This window comes from Ornithorhynchus anatinus, chromosome 12 (genome assembly GCF_004115215.2).
Source record: "Ornithorhynchus anatinus isolate Pmale09 chromosome 12, mOrnAna1.pri.v4, whole genome shotgun sequence".
NCBI lineage: Eukaryota > Metazoa > Chordata > Mammalia > Monotremata > Ornithorhynchidae > Ornithorhynchus > Ornithorhynchus anatinus.
In genome coordinates this window covers 5,013,400-5,037,162 of record NC_041739.1, presented here as the reverse complement: position 1 = coordinate 5,037,162, position 23,763 = coordinate 5,013,400, and the positions used below count along the sequence as shown (strand labels likewise).

The following is a 23,763-nucleotide window of genomic DNA, read 5'->3' as shown; positions in this document are numbered from 1 at the left end:
CTTCTTTTTATGCCTAGTGGTGTTCTCTTCCACTGTTAAACTGAAAGGTCCTGGTGGTCAGAAAATACATTTCTTGCTTCTTTGCAATCAGTCCTAATGCTTTAGAGTATAAGCTCAGTGGGAAAGTAGAACAGAAACAAAGCCCACGTTCCCTGTCCACAAGGAGCATCCAGTCTGATGGAAGATTCTGAATCTTCCAACAGATTTGAAGCAGTGAGATCTAATGGGTAGAACACAGGCCTGGGAGTCAAAAGGATCTGGGTTTTAGTTCCGGCTCCACCATTTGTCTGCTGGTGACCTTGGGCAAGTCGCTTCGCTTCTCTGGGCCTTGGTGACTTCATCTGTACAATAGGATATAAAATTGTGAGCTCCATATAGGGCAGAGACTGTGGACTGATTACCTTATATCTACCTTAAATCTTGGAACAGTGCATAGCACATAATGCACACTTAATAAATACCCCCCAAAAAAAAACCCAAGAACTTGTCACTCTTTCCATGAACAGTCTATGAAGAAAGGAAAAGGCAGGGGGACATATTGGGAAGGCTGATTTCAAAGCATCTCAGCTTTTGGAATAACTTGAAAAATTGGGAGTTGGTTTTCTAGACTTCCACTCCTGTCACTATTAATTCCCTTACAGTGATTCTGTCTTGTCCCGGAACATTTGGGTTTAATGATAACCCACAGTCAACTGAATGTGTGGTGTAATGGGGTTCCAGGTTTATCCAGAAGATAGTGTTGTCAACAGGCCGCTAAAGTGGTACGCAGTATCTGAGACTATCTTAGAATTCTGGGATGCATAAAAAGACCCATACTAGTCTTTGCTAGCACTGAACCATTAGCTTTATTGCTGGCATGCTTTCTGTGTGCAGAAAACACTGTCCTAGATGCTCAGAAATGTAAGATGTTTCACTGCCCTTGAGCACTTCATTCATTCAATAGTATTTATTGAGTGCTTACTATGTGCAGAGCACTATACTAAGCCCTTGGAATGTACAATTGGCAACAGATAGAGACAATCTTTGCCCAATGGCGGGTTTAGTTTACATTTTAAGCTCAGTGATGCCTATTGTTTGATCGATTGATTGATGGTTTGAGAAGATGCATGGTCTACTGGAAGAAGGGGGCCCTGCCAGTTGGAAGGCCTCAATAATTCAATCGAACTACGATATTTACTGGACATATATTGTATGTAGAGCACTGTGTTGAGAGCTTGAGAGAGTACAATAAAATAGAATTGGTGGGCAGGCAACCTGTGAGGAGGGGGGGACGGAAATTAAAATGAATAACAATTGTGTACATACACACTGAAGAGATGAGGGTTGGATAAATATCAAGCCCTGGCTCTGCCATTTGCCCTCTGTGTGACCTTGGAGAAGTTACTTAACTTCTGTGGGCCTCAGTTTCATCGTCAGTGAGATGGGGGTGAAATATCTGTTCTTTTTCTCCATTAGATTGGGACCTCAACATGGGGCAGGGATGGGGCACAATCTCCTTATTGTGGACCTATGCCAGTGTTTAGTACAGCCTGTACTATAAAGTCATGAGCAACGTGGGTAAGAGTAAGAGCAGCAGGGCACCGATAGCTGAAATTACCCATTAGGAAGCTGGGTGTACTTAGCTGTAATGTGGAGTCTCTTTTTGGATACTTTGAGACACCTCCTCTAGACGCTAAGCCCACCTTGGGCAGGCAATGTATCTGTTATATTGTCATACTGCACTCCCCCAAGTGTTTAGTGTTCTGCACACAGTAAGAGCTCGATAAATATGACTGAGTGACTCTTGAATCCAACTGGCCCTTTAGAATCCTCAAATGGTGCCAGTGAGTCCCCCATATATAGTGGCTTGAAAAGTCAACAGAGTCTTCCTCAGTCTCTAATCCGTTGCCCTCAGGGAATATCTCATGAACGAGTCTCGGTGGTGCTGAGGTATCAATCGACGAGAATCTGAACGGAGAAATGCGGTTTCCCTGTAATGGAGTAATGTACGAACGATTGGTCTGATCGCCTGCATTTCAAATCTGGTGAACAGAAATCAAACATAATGCACTGCTCGATGCAATATTGATGAGTGCTTGATGGTGTGCTATAGAATCTTGGGAGAAATTGCTGCCATTCTTTCTTAAAAAAAACAAAAAAAAACAGAAACAAACTTAAGCGTCTTCAATCCATGTTGAAGATGTGATTCGGCTTTATGAGCCTAGCTTTTACTCAGCAGAGAGTTCTGGAAGCTTGGTTTGCCATATTAATATCTGCTAGTGACACTTAGGATACCTCTAATCAGATATAATCCATGATTTTTCCACACAAGAATCCAGATCTCCTGTTACAACCATTTGTTGAGGGCAGGGAATGTATCTGTTCATTGTTTCCTGTTTATTGTATTCTCCCACGTGCTTAGTACAGTGTTTTGGACACAGTAAGTGCTCAATGAACACGGTTGATTGATCCATTAGTGGTGCCTTAAAAAAAGCTTGACCCTAACCCTATAACAACTAGCAAGAACGATTAAACATTTTGATGAACAAACAATCTCTAAGGAATATTCCCATTCATGCTTCTGATGGACCAGAACACTCCTACCCAAGTGCCTGTGACAAGGTAATGCAGTATGCAAGGTAATCATATTGTCCCACGTGGGGCTCAGAGTCTTAATCCCATTTTACAGATGAGGAAACTGAGGGAAAGAGAAGTCAAGTGACTTGCCCAAGGTCACACAGCACCGGGGTGGGGCCCAGAATGTCCAGGGTCTGTCAATGAACTACAAGAGCCTTCCCGCTTTCCCTGCTCCAGTAGTTGCTCAGTCAGTGCCTCCTGATCTCCACCCAACATCCAGCCTGGGTTCCTTCTTCCTGAGCTTCACGGGAAATTCCCACCTCCCTCTTTCAGGGCCCTGTCCTTTCCTGGGAAGATTGGGTGACCTATTAATTTAAACTCGGAAGAAAGCTGATCAGGAGGTGCTAAAATCACTTGTTTATTTCATCATCTTGTGGGATTTTACCCCATTAATGTGCCAAAGGGCAAGATATTCTAATTTGTCATGGAACTGTTCCCAGCAGAGGGAATACTGTATATTCCTATGGGCCTATAGACTTACTAGTAATAATAATGTTGGTATTTGTTAAGCGCTTACTATGTGCAGAGCACTGTTCTAAGCGCTGGGTTAGATACAGGGTAATTAGGTTGTCCCATGTGAGGCTCACAATCTTAATTCTCATTTCACAGATGGGGTAACTGAGGTACAGAGAAGTGAAGTGACTTGCCTGCAGTCACACAGCTGACAAGTGGCAGATCTGGGATTCGAACCCATGACCTCTGACTCCCAAGCCCGGGCTCTTTCCGCTGAGCCAAGCACTTACCATGTGCCAGACACTTTACTCAGCACTGGGGTGGATACAAGCAAATAAGGTTGGACACATTCCTTGTCCCATATGGGGCTCACAGTCTTAATCCCCATTTTACAGATGAGGTAACCGAGGTCCAGAGAAGTGACTTGACCTCTTCAGTGCTACACAGCAGACAAGTGGCAGAACCACAATTAGAATCCACGACCTTCTGACTCCTAGGCCGGTGGTCTATCTAATGTGCCATGCTGCTTCTGCAGAGACTTGGCTGGGAGGCCACCATCTTTAATTTTCCTCTACATGGGTGTTCACCCTTGGGAGCACACTGAAGAAAATCTAGCCGACCCATGAGGACCTTCCCTATTGCAATCCTGGTGATTCCCACCTCCCTGTAGTTAGCAAATTCAGCCTCAGATCAACTACGCAGGTCAGGAGGCCGGGGAAATGGCTTAGGTGAGGAATCCAACGGACGGTTATTGTGCCCTCCTTCAAAATCTTACTGGAAGCCCAACTCCTCCAAGAGGCCCTCCCTGACTAAGCCCTCCTTTCCTCTCCTCCCACTCCCTTCCGCGTCACCTTGACCTGCTCCCTTTGTGCTTCTCCCATCCCATCCCCACAGCACTTATGAACACATATGTACCTTATTTATATTAATGCTTGTCTCCCCCATCTCTCGAATGTAAGCTCGTTGTAGGCAGGGAATGTGTCTGTACATTGTTATATTGTACTCCCCAAGCACTAAGTACAGATCTCTGCACACAGTATGTGCTCGATAAATATGATTTAATGAATGAAATGTCTTCTTATCACTAAAGTGCTCTCTGTCCTCAATGTCCTTCTAAAATCACTTCTCTTCCAGATCCCTTTTCTGGATTTAATCTCATCTTCCCACCCTCTTCCCAACTACTCCCACTTCAGAATTTACGCATCACGTACCTATTAGGGTACTGGACCCTACCTCTTCCCGTAGCAGTTATAGAAATGATTCAAACTGCGCTGTTTCCCCATATTGGTCTCTCACCTCTTCTCGACTGTCAGTTCCTTGAGGGCAGGGATTTTGTCTAAATTTCTATTGTGTTCTCCCAGATACTTATTACAGCGCTCTATGCTGAGTAAGCACTCAATAAATACTACTGATCCATTGTTTGAATGAAGAGAAATATTTAAAGAACTGCTCGGCTGATAAACTTGGCAGCAGCAGCCAAGTTGCTGAATTTAATTTCAGAAATTTTACATCTCCAGCTAGCTTTTCTTTACGGTGTCAAAAATCTCAACAGGAAATATTAAAAATAAATCATCTCTTTCCAGTTGTTATAGCATCTGTTCTTATGAAAATTGCAGGCTGAATGGGTATATTGAAGCATACATTTTTAAAAATAGTTTTTAAAATATTACTCTGATTCAGACATAAAACTCTGGAGAGCCTAGATCTGAAAAAATCCCATGAAAGCAAAACAAAGGAAATTTCTAAAAAGTCTGTTCTCTTGATTAACGTAGGTGAGATTCATTCTGAGCTGTGGCTTTTAATAGGCTGTAGTAATTCATATGAATAGGCACATAGTAAGCATGCAATTTTACAGGTTAATACTCCCTCCAAATGTTAAAGTCTTTAACTTATTTTTACTTTTTGGAACATGGCTTAGTAATATTTCTTAGACAACAAACATCTTTCATTCACAGCCTGGCTTAATGCTATCTACTGAGCACTTACAGTATGCAGACAACTGTGCTAACCTCTTGGGAGAGTACAATACAATAGAAAATGAATATAGAACCGGGGTCAAGCGACCTAGGTAAAACATTCAACCTCCTGTTCCTCAGCTTTCTTGTCTGAAAATGGGGATTAAATATCTGTTTAGACTCTGAGCACCATGTGGGACAGGGACCGTACTCCACTGATTATATTGAGTAATAATAACAACGTCAATAATAACAACAACCAAAATAATAGTAATAATCATAGTACTTCTTAAGTGCTTACTATGTGCCTTTTTCGAAGCACTGGGGTAGATACGAGTTAATTAGGTTGGACACGGTCCCTGTCCCACATGGGGCTCGCAGTCTTAATCCCCATTTGACAGATGAGGGATCTGAAGCCTGGAGAAGTGAAGTAACTTACCCAAGGTCACACAGCAGACACATGGCCAAGATGAGCTTATAACCCATATCCTTCTAACTCCGAAGCACCTGCTCTATCGCCCAAGCCACGTTGGTTGAACTCTTAATTCTGACCAGATGGACCCCAAGACTATCCCTGAAATCAGCTTGTGAAAGTATATTTTACCCCAGTGCTCAGTTCAGTGGTTGGCACAAATGTAGTTGCTAAATATTATCTTTGCATATCTGGCTGCGAGGTCCTGGTTGACTATCTAGATTTCTAGCCATGCATCTGCCATTCACTCTTGACTTTACCTCTTCAGTTCTGGAGTGAACCCGCTAACGATTCCTTCCTCAGTTTGTGAAACCTCCCCTCCTTCAGAGCCCTCCTAAAACGTCCCCTCGTCGAGTAGGTCATCTCTAATGAATGGCTTCTTCAACCAGCTGATGATAGGTTTATGGAATCTGTGATCAGTAGAAGTTTGCAGGCGGAAAATAACCGTAGATTTGGTCAATGGATAGATGAGATGTCCATAATGGGTTACCGTAGGGATATATGGAGTAAAGTTAGGAATATTAGGTGGTTCATTCCTAAGTACTAAGGTTAATCTTCAGGAGGATGATAATAATAATGATATTTGTTAAGTGCTTACTATTTGCCAGGCACTGTACTAAGCTCTGGGGTGGATACAAACAAATGGATTGGACCCAGTCCCTGTCCCACATTTCAATCCCAAACGAGGAAACTGAGGCCCAGAGAAGTGAAATGACTTGCCCAAGGTCACCCAGCGGAAAAATGGCAGAGCCAGGGTTTGAACCAGTGACCTTCTGACTCCCAGATCTGTGCTCTATCCACTATACCAAGCTGCTTCAATTGATGAAAGTTACCAAACTTCACTGAGAGAAAACAACCCATAATTCCCCCAAGAATCACAATGACCCAATTGGATCAACCAATCAATCGTATTTATTGCAGTCTACTGTGTTCGGAGCACTGTGCTAAGTGCTTGGGAGAGTACAATTTAATGAAATTAGTAGACATGTTCCCTCCCCAAAATAAGCTTACTGTCTAGAGAAAAGCAGGTTGGACACCTTCTCTATCCCACATGGGCTCTCACACTCGAAGTACGAGGGAGTTGGATTTACTCCCATTTAACGGATGAGGCAACCAAGGCATGGAAAATTTAAGTAACTTGCATAAGGTGAGGCAACCGACAAGTGTCGGAGTGGGGATTAGAACCCAGGTCCTCTGACTCCCAGGCCCGTGCTCTTTCCAATAGGCCACACTGGTTGGAGTCCTATTTCAGACCAGATGGAACAGAGACATAAGACCCTGTAATAGGCTTATGCATATATGTTCTTTCTTATCTTTGAGTTTACGTGCAGAATCTTTGAAGATATCTCCTACATTTAATATTTCTAATGATAATGATAATTATGGTGTTTGTTAAGCACTTACTGAGTGCCGGGCACTCTAATAAGCATTGGGGTGGATCGACTCAAATAGTGTTGTAGACAGTCCCTGTCCAACATGGGGCTCACAGTCTCAATCCCCATTTTACAGATGATGTAACTCAGGCACAGATAAGTGAAGTGACTTTCCCAAGGTCACACAGCAGACAGGTGGTGGAGATGGGATTAGAACTCATGACTTTCTGACTCCCGGACCTGTGCTCTATCCACTACACCATGAATGAACAGATGAGGATGTTGCCCCTGACCTGGACCCGAGAACTTTAGAGGTACATGAGATCTCACAGTCTCCTCTAGATGGAATTCAAAACTTGGTTTATTAGAGTAGCTTGGCTTAGTGGATGGAGCACGGGCCTGGGAGTCAGAAGAACCTGGGTTCTAATCCTGCATCTGCCATGTGTCTTCTGTGTGGCCTTGGATAAATCACTTAACTTCTCTGGACCTAAATTGTCTCATCTGTAAAATGGGGATTAAGACTGTGATCCCCATGTGGGACAGGAACTGGGTCCAACCTTATTACTCTGTATCTACCCCAGCGCTCAGAACAGTGAGTGGCACATAGTAAGCGCTTAACAAGTACATTAATAATAATAACGATCATTATTATTAGAGGATAGTCCTACATCTTGGAGACGTGAAGTTCCCTCACCTGTAAAATGGAAAGTCAATAACTGTTTTCCCTCCTGCTTAGACTGTGAGCTCCATATTGGACCTGATCATCTTGAATCTACTCCAATGCTTAGTACAGCGCTTGGCAAAAAGTAAGCGCTCAATAAATACCACAATTTTCATTCTCATGAAGCCAATGACTTTCAGCCACTTTGCTGGGAGAAAAAGCTCTCTATGTTGTAGCTTTGTTCAAGGCGTGAATTACTGCTACTAACCCTATTCTCTGTAATATAAAAGCAGGTCAATGAATTCTCTCATCTCCACCTGAAATCGAAATCTTGTCTTCACACGTGCAGCTGGTAGGAGTATTTTCTCTTGCTTTCCACGGCAAGCTCACTCACCTGCCATCCTGCAAAGCAGATCCAATCAACTATCCGAGCTCCTTAGACCCCTTTTTTTCTGAGATGGATAACTGCGCGGAGGTGAAATTTTTGACTACACTTCATTCCAGCTTCAGTTCTGGGTTTGCAAAGCATTGGCTAAGAACCTGTTTCTGTCACCCGAGAGGACGCCATCCTGAATAAGAACTACGTTGGGGGGGAAATGTCTTGTAGATGTGTCAGACCACCTTTGCTCCTCTTCTTCAAATCTGTTGATGTGGTGATGGAGACACTACCCTAGCATGCATGAGAATTGCTGGAAAATTCAATGAATTATCCAGAGATGCGGGCATACCACCCTCATGAGTGAGCACGAGAGAAAGAGACAGAGACAGAGAGACATTTGAGTCAGAGAGAAAGAGAGTAAGCCCATCGATGGGCAGGGATTGTCTCTATCTGTTGCCGAATTGTACATTCCAAGCACTTAATACAGTGCCCTGCACATAGTAAGCACTCAATAAATACGACTGAATGAATGAATGAGAGAGAGGAAAAAGGAAAATGAAAACAGTAGCCCGGCATAGTAGCTAAGTCAAAGGGCTGGCAGTCAGAAGGTCATGGGTGCTCATCCTGGCTGTGTGACATTGGGCAAGTCATTTTAACTTCTCTATATCTCAGTTACCTTATCTGTCAAATGGGGATTGAGACTGTGAGCCTCCACGTGGGACTGCATTGTGGCCGACACGATTTGCTTGTACAGAGCTCAGTACAGGGACTGGTACATTTTAAGTGCCTAACAAATACCGTAATTATTATTATTCAAACTTTTTTTTTCAAAGGGCAGGTTCTTTCAGTTGTCTTCATGTCTCCAGATGGCAGTAATTTAGGAAACTGGAGTCCCAAATAAAACTCTCCACACCTGTGATTGCCCTACGAGCCACTGGATGTCAGTGATGTTCCACATAAAGACACTTTAACCCTGTCCGTTCCTCAGGGCCCTCAAAGTGAGGGTTTAACAGAGACACACACTCATGACCTTGTGTCCTCAACTAGCGCACCGAAGAATCTCCAAGGAGTTTCCACAAGAAGAGCTAAGGTGGCTAGAAAGTTCGCTTCTCTTATGTGTCCGTTTCAGCAGACCCCCCCTGGAGAACTCTCCTGTGTCGGAAAATCTCACCTGCTGGAGAGGTAACATTTCTTTATGCTTCTCAGATGTGGTCCTAAACTTCATCACAGTGGGCTGGAATGATAAGTCAACTTGAAGTTTCATTTAATTTCTTCCTTTATCCAGATTTCTTATTTGGGGAGTGCTAAAAAAAGAAACGCATGCCTAAGAACAAGCTCACATATACGTGCACTTGTATGAAAGGGTGTAATATAGATGGTTATACATGGAGTTGCAGATGCTAATTAGGATATTTAGACCTGGATTATCTCCAGTGGAATAGGAAATGAAACATTACTTCTATCGTTCTCATAATATTTGATTATCCATTTAAATTAAGATCAGGGATTCCAAGATGTACGTTTCTTGTTTCGCTTTGCCAGAAATACGTACGTGCGTTTAGTTCAGGAATTGGGAGTGGATACTCTTTGGGGGATTTCCTGATTAGAGTTGATGTAATTGATCAAAAGTAACCTTGGGTATTCAAGAGCTTTAATGGTTTAGGTTAGTGGTGGAATGTCAAGTCTGGACTGTAAGGTCACTGGAAACTCTTTTTGAGCAGAGATCACCATCTTCCAATAATTATATTGCATCGCACTCTCCCAAATGCTTAGTACAATGTCTGTGCAGAATGCACTCAATAAGCACGAGCGATTGATCGACTGTTTTGTTTCTGGGGTTGCAGTTTTTGCTGTGAGTTTTGATTTTCGCTTACGAAGGAAAATCGGGCAAGTTGATTGATTAGGTCATCTCCTCTATGTTGTTGAAGACCCGTCCTCTCCAGAATGGTTTGTATTTCTGAGTGGGGCACCGTGGTTTTACCAGAAATCATGAAATGTAGAGAATGCTTCCCAGTTCACCTCCAAAAATACACCCAGCCCTGCTAGAATGCATGTTGGTTCAAACACAGGTGGGGAGGTAGGGAACAGGTAAGCCCAGTTTGGGCAGGGATTGTCTCTATTGCTGAACTGTACTTTCCAAGTGCTCAGTACAGTGCTCTCCACGTAGTAAGTGCTCAATAAGTATGATTGAATGAATGAATTAGTCTGAAAATGTGATCCTGTATGGATACAGTGCACCACGGTGTTGAAATCACCAATTCATTCATTCAATAGTATTTATTGAGCGCTTACTATGTGCAGAGCACTGTACTAAGAGCTTGGAATGGACAAATGGGTAACAGATAGAGACAGTCCCTGCCCTCTGACGGGCTTACGGTCTAACCGGGGGAGACGGACAGACAAGAACAATGGCAATAAATAGAATCGAGGGGAAGAAGATCTCATTAAAACAATAGCAAATAAATAGAATCAAGGTGATGCACATCTCATTAACAAAATCAATAAGGTAATGAAGATATATACAGCTGAGCGGACGAGTACAGTGCTGAGGAGATGGCAAGGGAGAAGGGGAGGAGCAGAGATGAGTGTGTGTGTGTATATTCCAAGTGTGCAGGCTCCTGCTTGTGTGTGCACTACCATCTCACTTTCCTTAATTTGGAATCATGTGACACTGCAATCTTCTCATTCTATTGTTTTTTTTTTTTCAATGGTATTTTTTAAGCACTTACTCTGTGCCAGGCACTGTCCTCAACATTAGGGTAGACACCATCCCCCTTTTACAGATGAGGTAACTAAGCCTCAGCGAAATTAAGCAACTTGCCCAGGGTCGCCCAGCCGACAAGTGGCGGAGCAGGAATTAGAACACGGATCCTTCCGACTTCCAGGCCATGCTAAGAGCTTTGTGTTGTCCTGCAGACCTGGCCATTTCCTGAACATAAAATCACCTCTTTATGCATCAGTAGATGTTTGGCAAAACCCCAGAGAAACTAGGGTATCGAGCGACTGACCACGTCCAGTGAAAGAAGCCATTTTCCGAGGAACGCGAAGCGGAAAGGACCTGATAACCTCAGCCTCGAAGATATGCTGATATCTTTTGGAATCAAAGTTTGTTAAATTCGTGCAGGGTTCCTCGGTAGGTTGGCACGGTTTGTTCTGTGAAACGTTATTTGGGCAGAATATTTTGAGCCGGTAAGAGTTGCCTCACTTTTTCTCGGCTAAAAGTCAGTCAGTGGTGTTTACGGAGCAGGGACTACGTGCAGGACACCGTACTAGGCGCTTAGGAGGGTACCATACCACAGAATTAGTGGCCACCTTCCCAGCCCACAATGAGATGACGTGATTGATCTTTCTGTAATTTGAATGTCTAGGTCGTCCAGTCGGGTGTGTGATGGAGGATGCTGGGGAAGAGAGAGGGGCGGAAGCTTCCTGCGAAGCTCGAGAGGAGGGGGCCTGGGGTGATTGTGGAGCTTCCTCAGGCTTCGACTGAAGCCAAAAGACATGTGGGTGAACCTGGAGGTGACCCCTGGGGCAGAGGTCACCTTACAAGCAGGACCGAACGTGGGAGATTGGCAGCAGGCCCCGGTCAGGTTGGGAATCACCGGTTGGGCGAGGTCGGGCCATATTGGATCTGAGTTCAACCACTCTGCCTTGGTTTTCGTAGAACTTTCAGGATGCTCAAAAACTTGGTAAGCTAACCAAATGCTTCCGATACATTGAGAAGCAGCATGGAGTGTGGATAGAGTACAGGCCTGGGAGTCATGGTTTCTAAGTCTGGCTCTGCATTTGTCTGCATTTTCACCTAGGGCAAGTCATTTCCCAGCCTGGCAGAGTGGCTAGAGTGTGGGCCTGGGTGTCAAAATGTCCTGGGTTCTAATGCCGGCTCTGCCACTTGTCTGCTGGGTGGCCTTGAGCAAGTCATTTCTCTTATCTACGCCTCAGTTATTTCAGTTATCTCACCTCGAAAATGGGGATTGACGATAATATTTAATAATTACCATATTTGTTAAGCACTTACTGTGTGCCAAACACTTTTCTAAGCGCTGGGGTAGATACAAGGTAATCAGCTTGTCCCATGTGGGGCTTACAGTCTCAATCTCCATTTTACAAATGGGGGAACTGAGGCACAGAGAAGTGAAGTTACTTGCCCAAGGTCACACAGCAGACAAGTGGAGAAGCCAAGTTTAGAGCCTACGACCTCTGACTCCCAAGTCCGGGCTCTTGACACTAAGCCATGCTGTGAAGTGACTTGCCCCATCTAAGTGATTAAGACTGTGAGCCCCATGTGGGACAGGGACTACGTCCAACCCGATTTTGTTTCATCCACCCCGGTGCTTAGTAGAGTGCCTGGCACATAGTAAGCATGTAACAAACACCAGAAATATTACCATAATTCACTTCTGTACTTCATTTTTCTGTGCCTCTTGTTCCCTCATCTATAAAATGGGGATTGAGACTGAGTCCCAGGAAGGACAGGGACTCTGTCCAACTTGATTTCCTTGTATCCACCGTAGCACTTGGTACATGCCTGACACATAGTAAGTGCTCAACAGATACCATTATGATGACAATTATTATTTTGGCAACCGGGCCCCGTCACGGACCCTAGCTCATCAGGGGTACTGTTCAGGTTTTGGACACTTCTGCATATTCCAGAGGTGGTTCTGACTAATCAGCTCCAAAATTTCCTAGGCACCTCCATAATTCTGTTTAAGAAGTAGAAAGAACCTGGGCTTGGGAGTGAGAAGTGGTGGGTTCTAATTCATTCATTCATTCAATAGTATTTATTGAGCGCTTACTATGTGCAGAGCACTGTACTAAGCGCTTGGAATGAACAAGTCGGCAACAGATAGAGACAGTCCCTGCCGTTTGACGGGCTTACGGTCTAATCGGGGGAGACGGACAGACGAGAACAATGGCGAAAAATAGAGTTAATAATAATAATGTTGGTATTTGTTAAGCGCTTACTATGTGCCGAGCACTGTAAGCGCTTAACAAATACCAACATTATTATTATTATTAACTCTATTTTTCACCATTGTTAAGGGGAAGAACATCTCGTAAAAACAATGGCAACTAAATAGAATCAAGGTGATGTACAATTCATTAAAATAAATAGGGTAAAGAAAATATATACAGTTGAGCGGACGAGTAAAGTGCCGAGGGGACGGGAAGGGAGAGGGGGAGGAGCAGAGGGAAATGGGGGGAAAAGAGGGTTAAGCTGCGGAGAGGTGAAGGGGGGGCGGTAGAGGGAGTAGAGGGAGAAGGGGAGCTCAGTCTGGGAAGGCCTCTTGGAGGAGGTGAGTTTTAAGTAGGGTTTTGAAGAGGGGAAGAGAATCAGTTTGGCGGAGGTGAGGGGGGAGGGCGTTCCGGGACCGCGGGAGGACGTGGCCCGGGGGTCGACGGCGGGACAGGCGAGACCGAGGGACGGTGAGGAGGTGGGCGGCGGAGGAGCGGAGCGTGCGGGGTGGGCGGGAGAAAGAGAGAAGGGAGGAGAGGTAGGAAGGGGCAAGGTGATGGAGAGCCTCGAAGCCTAGAATGAGGAGTTTTTGTTTGGAGCGGAGGTTGATAGGCAACCACTGGAGGTGTTTAAGAAGGGGAGTGACAGGCCCAGATCGTTTCTGTCCCTGCTCTGCCACTTATCAACCGTGCAACTTTGGGCTATAGGTTTGGAACAGGTGAGAGAGTAAATGGGGGGACTGAAAGGTCCAAGTAGGGAGTCGTCTTTGGGAAACGGGGGGTATTAACCGAGCCGGGTTCTCCCCATTCTTCTTTGAGTTACCTCTCTCCACCTCCCTCCCCACTGTCCTTCCTACTCTCAATCAAGTAATTTACTAAGCACTTATCGAGTGCAGAACGCTTTCATTTATTCATGCATGCATTCAATCGTATTTATTGAGCTCTTCCTGCATGGAGAGAACTGTACTAAATCCTTGGGAGAGTATACTATAACAGAGTTGGTAGGCACGTTCTTTATCTACAAGGAGCTACTAATATCTCTTCTTTTATGAAATCATGTGAATACTGAGGAAATTGATGAGCCAAGGAGCTCGGGGTGAGAAAGATCAGCTTGTTTCCTCTTCTAAATAAAGGAGATAAGAGGCTGGAAAATAGAGGTCTACTAGTGCAAATCGATGTCAGTAGCACAATAAATACTGGTTGAGGCCAATGAGCCAGTTTCATTGAGGCAGAAATGCAGTTGGAAGTTGCCTTCCATAAAGCGTAAAAATGAGTGCCTTTTCTTCTTTGCCTAGAAAGATTAAGCAATGAACCTATGATTATTACCACCAGTAATACAATGTTGACATCCAATTAGAAACAGGAAGGACATAATGGAAGTGGAAAATATCTACAGACCATCTGGGGATGAAGGAATTTCTAACGTTGGAGAGACTCAAATGATTAGAGCTGTGCATCATAAATTAATCAATCAAACGGTGGCATTTAAGAACTGGTTACTATGTACAGATCACTCTACTAAGCACTTGGGAAACTGTAATTCAGTAGAGTTGATAAGACACTTTCCCTGCTACGTGAAGATGGAAAAATAGCATAGCTGCAGTTGATTAATAATAATAACAATGATGGTATTTGTTATGTGCTTACTTTGTGCCAAGCACTGTTCTAAGCATTGGGGTAGATTCAAGGTAATCAGTTTGGCCCACGTGGGGCTCACAGTTTTAGTCCCCATTTTACAGATGAGGTAACTGAGGCACAGAGAAGTGAAGTGATTTGCCCAAAGTTACACAGTTGTTAAGTGGCGGAGCCGAGATTAGAACCCACGACCTCTGACTCCCAAGCCCGGGGTTCTTTCCACTTCTTAAGTAGAATTATGGAGGTGCCCAGGAAATTTTGCCAGGCCGGCATGGATTGAGTCAGAGACAGGGTAATGAAGGTACTAGTAATAAACATAATAACAATAATAGTATTTATTTAGCATTTACTATGTGACAAACTCTAAACTACATGCTGGGGAAGATATCGTGGCTCAGTGGAAAGAGCATGGACTTTGGAGTGAGAGGTCATGGGTTTGAATTCCTCCTCTGCCACTTGTCAGCCGTGTGACTGTGGGCAAGTCACTTAACTTCTCTGTGCCTCAGTTACCTCATCTGTAAAATGGGGAATAAGACTGTGAGCCCCACGTGGGACAACCTGATTCCCTTGTGTCTACCCCAGTGCTTAGAATAGTGCTCTACACCTGGTAAGTGCTTAACAAATATCAACATTATTATTATATGGATAATCAGGTTGGACACACAGACCAAGTAGAAGGTCCCGTGAGGTTGTTGTGGGCAGGGATTGTTTCTCTTTATTGCTGTTTTGTACTTTCCCAGGCACTTAGTATGGTGTTCAGGACACGGTAAACGCTCAATAAGTATGATCGCATGAATGAAAGAACAGAACAGTTCTGGCTCCGAGGACTAGAGTGGGTTGTTGGGAAAGTGGTATATTTGGTATCTTCATTTACCATTGGATATTTACAGCTGGTCAGCAAAGTATTACTGTCTGTCTAGAAAGTATTAAACCTTCATAGGAGTTTGATCGGTTTTGACGTTTGTCATCCACTTGACATAAAATGGATAGTCTGACAGTGACGAGCTGGCTTTGTTGACAGAATGTCTTAGTTGTTTGGCGGTTGGCTATGTTCAAACAAGACCCACGTATTTCAACTGCACTGGATGCTTCACAGTACCTTTTTATCCCCTTTCCTTCTTAAATAGTATCTTAAAGAAGCTGAGTGTATTGTTGGATGTTTGTTTTGGGGCATTTGTTAGGCGCTTATTCTATGTCAAGCCTAATTCTAAGTGCAGGGATAGATATAGGTTTATCAGGTTGGACACAGTCCCTGTCCCACAAGCAGCTCCCAACGTAAGGAGGAGGGAGGAGGATTGAATTCCCATTTTTCAGATGAGGAAGCTGAGGCACACAGAACTTAAGTAACTTGCTTTAGGTCACACAACAAGCAGTTGGAGGAGATGGTACTAGAATCCAGGTCTTCTGAATCTCTGGCCAGTGCTCTTTCCACTAGGACACGCTGCTTCTCATATGTGTATGTCTCTCTCTCTCTAAATATATAGATTTGATTAAACATCCAATTTATTCATTCTGATTCCAGTGTTTGAAAATGTTTCTATGGTTGCATGAAGGACTGACACATTTTGAGCTATGGCCTCTTTTATTGGGCTAAATCCTTCCAAATAATCAAGTAAGTGGCCCCTTTCTATCTGTACCTCATAAATTCATTCATTTTATCATTCATTACATCGTATTTATTGAGCACTTACTGTGTGCAAAGCACTGTACTAACCGTTTGGGAAGTACAGTTCAGCAACGGAGACAGTTCCTGCGCACAGCGGGCTCATAGTCTAGAAGGGGGAGACAGACATCAAAACAAGTAAACAGTCATCAGTAGCATCAACATCAACAAATAAGATTATAGATATCTACACATCATTAATAAAAATAAATGGAATTATAAATATGTACTCATGCACACAAGTGCTGTGGGGCAGTAGGGGGTTAGAGCAAAGAGTCAGGGCGATGAGGAGGGAGGGGAAAGGGAGTGGAGGAAAAGGGAAGCTTAGTTTGGGAAGATCTCCTGGAGGAGATGAGCTTTCAGTAGGGCTTTGAAGAGGGAAAGTGTGCTAGTTTGTCGGATTTGAAGGGGTGCATTCCAGGACAGTGGGAGAACGTGGGCCAGAGGTCGACGGCAGGGTAGGTATGAACGGGGGACAGTGAGGAGGTGAGCGGCAGAGGAGCAGAGTGTGCGGGCTGGGCTGGAGAAGGAGAGAAGGGAGGTGAAGTAAGAAGGGGCAAGGTGATGGACAGCTTTGGCACAAACAGGAGTTTTTGCTTCATACGGAGGTTGATAGGCAACCACTGGAGATTTTTGAGGAGGGGAGTGACATGCCCAGAGCGTTTCTGCAGAAAGATGATCCGGGCAGCAGAGTGAAAGTATAGACTGAAGTGGGCAGGAGGTTGGGAGATCAGAAAGGAGGCTGATGCAGTCATCCAGTCGGGATAGAACGAGTGATTGTACAAGCGTGTTAGCAGTTTGGATGGAGAGGAAAAGGCAGATCTTGGCGATGTTAAATTGTGTAGGCAGTTTAAATGACACAGTTGCTGGCCTAGCAACAAGACAGCAGAGCTAAGGAGGAGGGAATTGGGTCATTTTGTGATTCCTTCTCCACTCCCTCCCTGAAGCTGCTCAGTTCCATGCTTCTTCCACCCGACTCCCCCCGCCCGCTACCTCAGGAGGTCATCAATCAGTCGATCAATGCTATTGATGGGGCCTCAAAACCTGATATTCTAAAGCTCTTCAGGACTACCTCTGCCCCGCCTGAAGTTGGAAATGTTTAGAGTCCGAAGGTCATGGGTTCGGAGGCCGTCTCCACCGCTTGTCTGCTGTGTGACTTTAGGCAAGTCACTTCACTTCCCTGGGCTTCCATTCCCTCATCTGTAAAATGGGGATTGGGACTGTGAGTCCCACAGGGGACAGGGACTGTGTCCAGTGCTATTTGTTTCTATCCATCCCAGTGCTTAGTACAGTGCCTGGCACATAGTAAGTGCTCAAGAGATATCATTATTATTATTATTGTTGTTATTGTTATTATTCTTATTATGTCAACTCCGGTGGTTGCCCATCCACCTCTGCATCAAGCAAAAACTCCTCACCACTGGGTTGAAAGCAGTCCAGCACCTTGCCCCTTTCTGTCTCATCTGGCTTTTCTATTGTTCCAGCCCAGCCCGCACACTTCGCTCCTCTAATGCCAACCTTCTCACTGCGCCTCGATCTCACCTATCTCGCTACTGACCCCTAGTCCACATCTTGCCTCTGGCCTTGGACACCCTCCCTCCTCAAATCCAACAGATAGTTACTCTCCTCACCTTCAAAGTCTTACTGAAGGCACATGTACTCCAGAGGCCTGCTTTCTTCTTCTCCCACTAGGTTACCCTGTGTCACCCTCTGTCAGTCACCCTGACTTGGTCCGTTTGTTCTTCCCTCCTCCCAGTCACACATAGCTTGAGTATATATCACTAATTTCTCTCTCTCTCTCTCTCTCTCTCTCTCTCTCTCTCTCTCTCTCTCTCTCTCTCCTATCCATTATCTATCTATCTAGACATTAATATACATCTATCTAGCTAGCTAGCTAGCTATCTGTCTATCTATATCTATCAATCAATCTAGCTAGCTAGCTAGCTAGCTATCTGTCTGTCTCTCTATCTATCTATATCTATCTATATCTATCTATCTATCTATCTATCTATCTATCTATCTATCTATCTATCTATCTAGATGTATATTAATGTCTGCTTGTCCCAGCTCTGATATTTGCTTCCTGGGTCATCTAGGACAAGTCACTTAACTTCTCTGTGCCTCAGTTCCCCTGTCCTTTTTAGACTGTAAGCCCCATGTGGGACAGGAACTGAATCCATACAAAATCATATCTACCCCAGCGTTTTAAACACTGTTTGACACACAGTGAATACTTTACAAATACCATTAAAAAGGAAATCTGATATTTCATCTCCATTTTACAGATGTGGAAATTGAGACACAGCCTCAGGAGTAGCTGTATCCCTAATGAAGCTCCAGTAACATAGCTCTGATACTCTTAGACGAATCCGGGGAGTGTTTAATTCAGACACACTGTGGGAGGCCATTGAGATAATAATAATAATGTTGGTATTTGTTAAGCACTTACTATGTGCAGAGCACTGTTGTAAGCACCGGGGTAGATACAGGGTAATCAGGTTGTCCCATGTGGGGCTCACAGTTAATCCTCATTTTACAGATGAGGTAATTGAGGCACAGAGAAGTGAAGTGACTTGCCCACAGTCACACAGCTGACAAGCGGCAGCGCCGGGAGTCGAACCTATTACCTCTGACTCCAAAGCCCAGGCTCTTTCCACTGAGCCACGCTGCTTCACAGCAATTCCTACCCCTGCTGGGATTCTCTGCTCTAGTCAGGTTTAAACCCAAGTCCATGTGACTTGTCATCTGGCTTTGGGAGGGTATGATCTCCTGAAACGTGAAGTCATAAAAGAAGGTATCTCCCCTTGTGGTTACCTTTTTTTTTTTCCCCCATAAGAGGGTTGTCTCCTTAGTTTGAACATTGGATGACACTCAAGTCAGATACCGGAGGGGAAAAAAAAATGCACTGTGTTCTGTAAGAGATGTTCATGACAATAATAATGCCAGATATTTCTATTGTGTGTTTCTCCAAGGAACTCCAAGTTCTTTTCAGATATCATATATTTAATCCTCACAACATCTAAGGGAACTAGCTGGGAGAAAGGTATTATTATATTTCAAAAGACAGCAACTTGACTCGAAAACATGTTTTGTCAGCACTTCTGCCTTCAAACGGAGATTCCAACACTGGTGTATTCTGGTCGAAGTTTTGAAAGAAAAAAAAAAACTCCTCGATTCCATGGGGGAAGTGTTTTGGTTCCAATTCTGCCACTTCTTTCAATCCGCCATTTTAAATGATTTTAGCCTAAGGGTCTGTGTTTCATTTGACGGGTATCTGTTTTGGTTTTTCTATTTCCCTGTCTCCAATGCCGCAGATTCATCTCAACCCTGAGGACATTTATATTTCATCAAAAGAAGCAGTGTGGAACATTCGAACTTTTTTTTTTTTTTTTTTGTCGTATCGAGATGGGATTGTTTATAAACTGAAACAATAGTTGGCATTTTTCTTGACCTGGTCAAGGAATTGAGAATCTTGTTTCAATTCATTTCAAGAAACTGTTGAAAATGAATATACAATATAGGTTGACTTTACTTTGCAAGAAGATAGCATGCATTTATATGTGTGCATATGCATTATACATATATACGAATATAATGAAAATATGAGTCACAAAAGGTATATCTTTCCCTGGTTCATTCATTTATCCATTCATTTTCATTTATTGAGCACTTACTGTGTGCGGAGCACTGTACTAAGCGTTTGGAAAATGCAAATCAACAACAAAGAGAGATAATCCCTGCCCACAACAGGCTCACAGTCTAGAAGGATTCTAAGCTTCTCTCTCTGATTAAAATCTGCATTCTGAAATGATAATTAGTGTGGCATTTATAAATAGACTACTGGGTATCAAGCACTGTAGTAAATGCCGAGGTGGATATTCACACGCTGGCCTGGAGATTCAGCATGACCTAGTGGATAGAGCATGGGCCTGGGAGTTGGAAGGACCTAGATTCTAATCCTACCTCTGCCACTTGTCTTCTGTGTGACCTTGGGCAAGTCACTTCACTTCTCTGGGCCTCCCATTCCTCATCTGTAAAATGGGGATTAAGACTGTGAGCCTCACGTGGGACAGGGACCGAAGCAGCGTGGCTCAGTGGAAGGAGCCTGGGCTTCGGAGTCAGAGGTCATGAGTTCGACTCCCGGCTCTGCCACTTGTCAGCTGTGTGACTGTGGACAAGTCACTCAACTTCTCTGTGCCTCAGTTAGCTCATCTGTAAAATGGGGATTAACTGTGAGCCCCTGTGGGACAACCTGATTAGCCTGTATCTCCCCCAGTGCTTAGAACAGTGCTCTGCACATAGTAAGCGCTTAACAAATACCAACAAATACCAACAGGGACTGTTTCCAACCCGATTATCTGGTATCTATCCCAGGGTTTAGAACAGTACCTGGCACATAGTAAAAGCTTAATAAATACACTTATTATTATTATTATTATTATTATTATTATTATATGAGATAATCACAATCCTAATCTGAATAGTAAGGAGATCAGGGATCCAATGTCCATTTTACAGATGAGGAGACTGAGGGTCAGAGAGGCACAAGTGATGTGCCAAACCTATTGTGGCAGTCCAGTGGCAGAGCAGGAGCTAGAATTTTAATCCCTTGATTTCTCTAGCCTCCTTCTCTATCCACTAAATCATGCCACCTCCTTAAATCTTTCAGTGACTTATCAGTCCATGGACTTTAGCTAGGTATTCCTCCTCATCTTCAGATGTTTCTTTTCCCCACCCCCTCAGACATCTCAGTGACACCTTGCTCTCTTGATAAAATTTGTAGCAAAAATCAGCATGGATGAAAACTTATCCTTTCACACCTTTATTGGGAATAATCTGCAACATGCATGGATGATAGAAAGATGTCCAAGTAACTAATGTTCTAAGGCAACGTGATTGCATAAACATAAGCAGAGTGGACACAAAAGAAAAAAAAAATAACAATTCCAACCTATAATAAAGCAAACCTCGAGTCAGTCATTATTGCTCTATGGTGGGGTGACTGTAGTAAGCACAGAGTGGACACAAAAGACAAAAAAAATTAAAAATACCACATTTCCAAGCCATAATGAAGCAAAATTTGAAACTTAGCTAGGCATCACTGAGAGGCAAGAGCTGGGAAAAAATCCCTTTGGATTATGGACAGGTACAAAATGTCAAGGGGCACAAAGAGAAAATTGATAAATAAATGATATATCTAGCCATCTGTACTTGACCATACAGAAATCAGGGAAATTCTAGATAGTAAAGTATTGTAAGTTGTGGTTGAGGTGGCCCAAAAGTGTGGAGGTGAGCATATGACCTAGGGACAAAGGAAATGGGGAAAGCTTTTTGGAAGAGGTGGGGTTTTTTAATGTTTTGTGAAGATGGAGAAACATCTGGAGTCTGGCAGATTTGTAGGAGGAAGACCATGAGGAAAACATAGCAGGCAGGAGAGGTGAAAAAATGCTCAGTGAGTAGGTTAGCTTGAGGGGACCCAAGAGTGTGAGCTGGGTTGTAATGGGAGAAGAGAGTGGATAAGTGAAAGGTGAGATGTGATGTAATGCTTTAAACTCAGTCATAAGTTAATGCTTGATGTGAAGAGAATTTGAATAGTTTTTTGTTTTTTTTTAATGCTCATGGTGGTAGAGTATGGACTGTAAAGGGGAGAGATTGGAGATAAAGAGGTCAGTGAAGTAGTTGAAACAGTCTAGCTCCAGTCTAGTCAAGATTTGACCCGAGTTCAGATGGAGTTCAGGGTGCAAAGTTGGGCCACAGTGTATTCTGCAAACCTAGAGATTTCCCTACCCTCTCCTTCATCTGGAGCCCGGTGAAGGCATTAAACAAATCTTTTCTAACACAGAGCCCCAAGAGACCCTGTCATTTGCCTGTCTCCTTCTTATAGGTTCCTCTCTATCCTAACCCTTGTCTATCCTAACCCTTTGTTTCCTGGTATTAGTCAGTGTTGTAATAATAATAATAATGATGGGTTTCATTAAACACTTACTAGATGCAGAGCACTGAATTAAGCACTGGAATGGATGTACGATAATTATGTCAAACAAGGTCCCTAACCCACAATAAGAAGGAAACAGATATTTAATACTCATTTCCTAGCTGAAGAAACTGAGGCACAGAGAAATGTAGTTACCTGCCCAATATTTGTTAATTAATTCATTAATTCATTCAATCATATTTGTTGAGTGCTTACAGGGTGTAAAGCACGGTATTAAACACTCGGAGAGTACAATTCACTAACAAAGAGAGACAATCCGTGCCCACAACAGGCATATCAGACAGCAGGGAAATGGAAGAGCTGGAATTAGAACCCAGATTTCATGACTTCCAGGCCAGAATTTTTTTTCTCAGCAAAGCAGCATGGCCTGGTGGAAAGAGCACGGGCCTGCAAGTCAGAGGAATTAGATTCTCATCCTGGCTCTGACATTCACCTGTTGTGTTACTCTGAGTTAGTCACTAAATGTCCCTGTGCCTCAGTCTCCTCAACTGCAAAATGGGGATGAAATGCCTGTTCTGCCTCTTAGACTGTGAGCCCAATGTGGGATTGGAATTTTGTCTGACCCGATTACCTTGTATCTATCTCAGTGCTTAGAACACTGCTTGACACATAATACGTACTTATGACTGTAAGATACAATTGCCCTCTAGATCACTGACTATACTCCTGACTGTAAACTCGTGTGGTCAAGGAATGTGCTTACCAACTCTCATATTGTTACACTTACTCTTCAGAGTGCTTAGTACAGTGTTCTGCACTCAGTAAGCACTCAATAAATATGATCGAATGGTTGATTGATTGTTTAACAAATATTATTGTTATTATTTCCATGAGGCCATTCTAGTTTCCTTCTTTTCTTGACAGACTAGCTCCTCCAATACAGCAGGGACTAAGAAGGAGAGAGCAATTATTTAATCCCTATTTTACAGATGAGGAAACCTGAGCACAGAACAGTGAAGGGACTTTCCCAAGGTCACACAGCAGAGGGGAAGTTCTGATTAGAACCCAAGTCTCCAAACTTCCATTCCCATGCTGTTTCTACTTGAACACCCAGCCTCAGCTGCCTATAGAAAGACTTGTGTTGAAAATATATCATTAAGTAACCTTTCCTGTTATCAGTTTGACGTCCACCGAGATATCCTTTGACACACTCTAAAAGGAACACTTTAAACCTCATAGCTACAAGTACGCTCCTTTAATTTGAGTGAAGAATTTAGGCTTCGTGACCCGGTGAGGGTAGAATTAGAAAATGTGATTTTCACACATCCATAAGCTCTCCCCTCTGGATATCAGAAATAATGGAAAGCCCAAATGTTTGCGAAAAAAGTTGGATCGACTGCTCCGGGCGCTTCGAACCCCAAAACACCTAGGCTAAAAATAACTTTGGTTAGGACAAAAATCTGGTCCTCAAAAATTTCTGCTGCCCCATGGCCATATTTAATCCTTCTAACTCTCTGGGAATTCTCCAGTAGCCTAGCAGTGGGACTTAGTCAGACCCGGAGTAATTAATTAAAATGACAAATGGGGGTAAATGATGAATCTAGACTGTTGTAATTAGAGACTCACCAGGTGTAGTAAATATGTTCTGCTCTCATTTTCAAAACC

The 23,763-nt window shown here is 43.5% G+C and overlaps 1 long non-coding RNA gene across 1 annotated transcript in view; it reads left to right on the top strand.

The window, feature by feature from the left end:
* Nucleotides 1–8,930: 8,930 nt before the first annotated feature.
* Nucleotides 8,931–23,763, top strand: part of LOC103169982 — a 56,133-nt gene continuing 41,300 nt past the window's right edge. The window contains exon 1 of the long non-coding RNA XR_003763204.1: nt 8,931–9,091. This is a non-coding gene — a long non-coding RNA (uncharacterized LOC103169982). The remainder of the gene's footprint in view (nt 9,092–23,763) is intronic.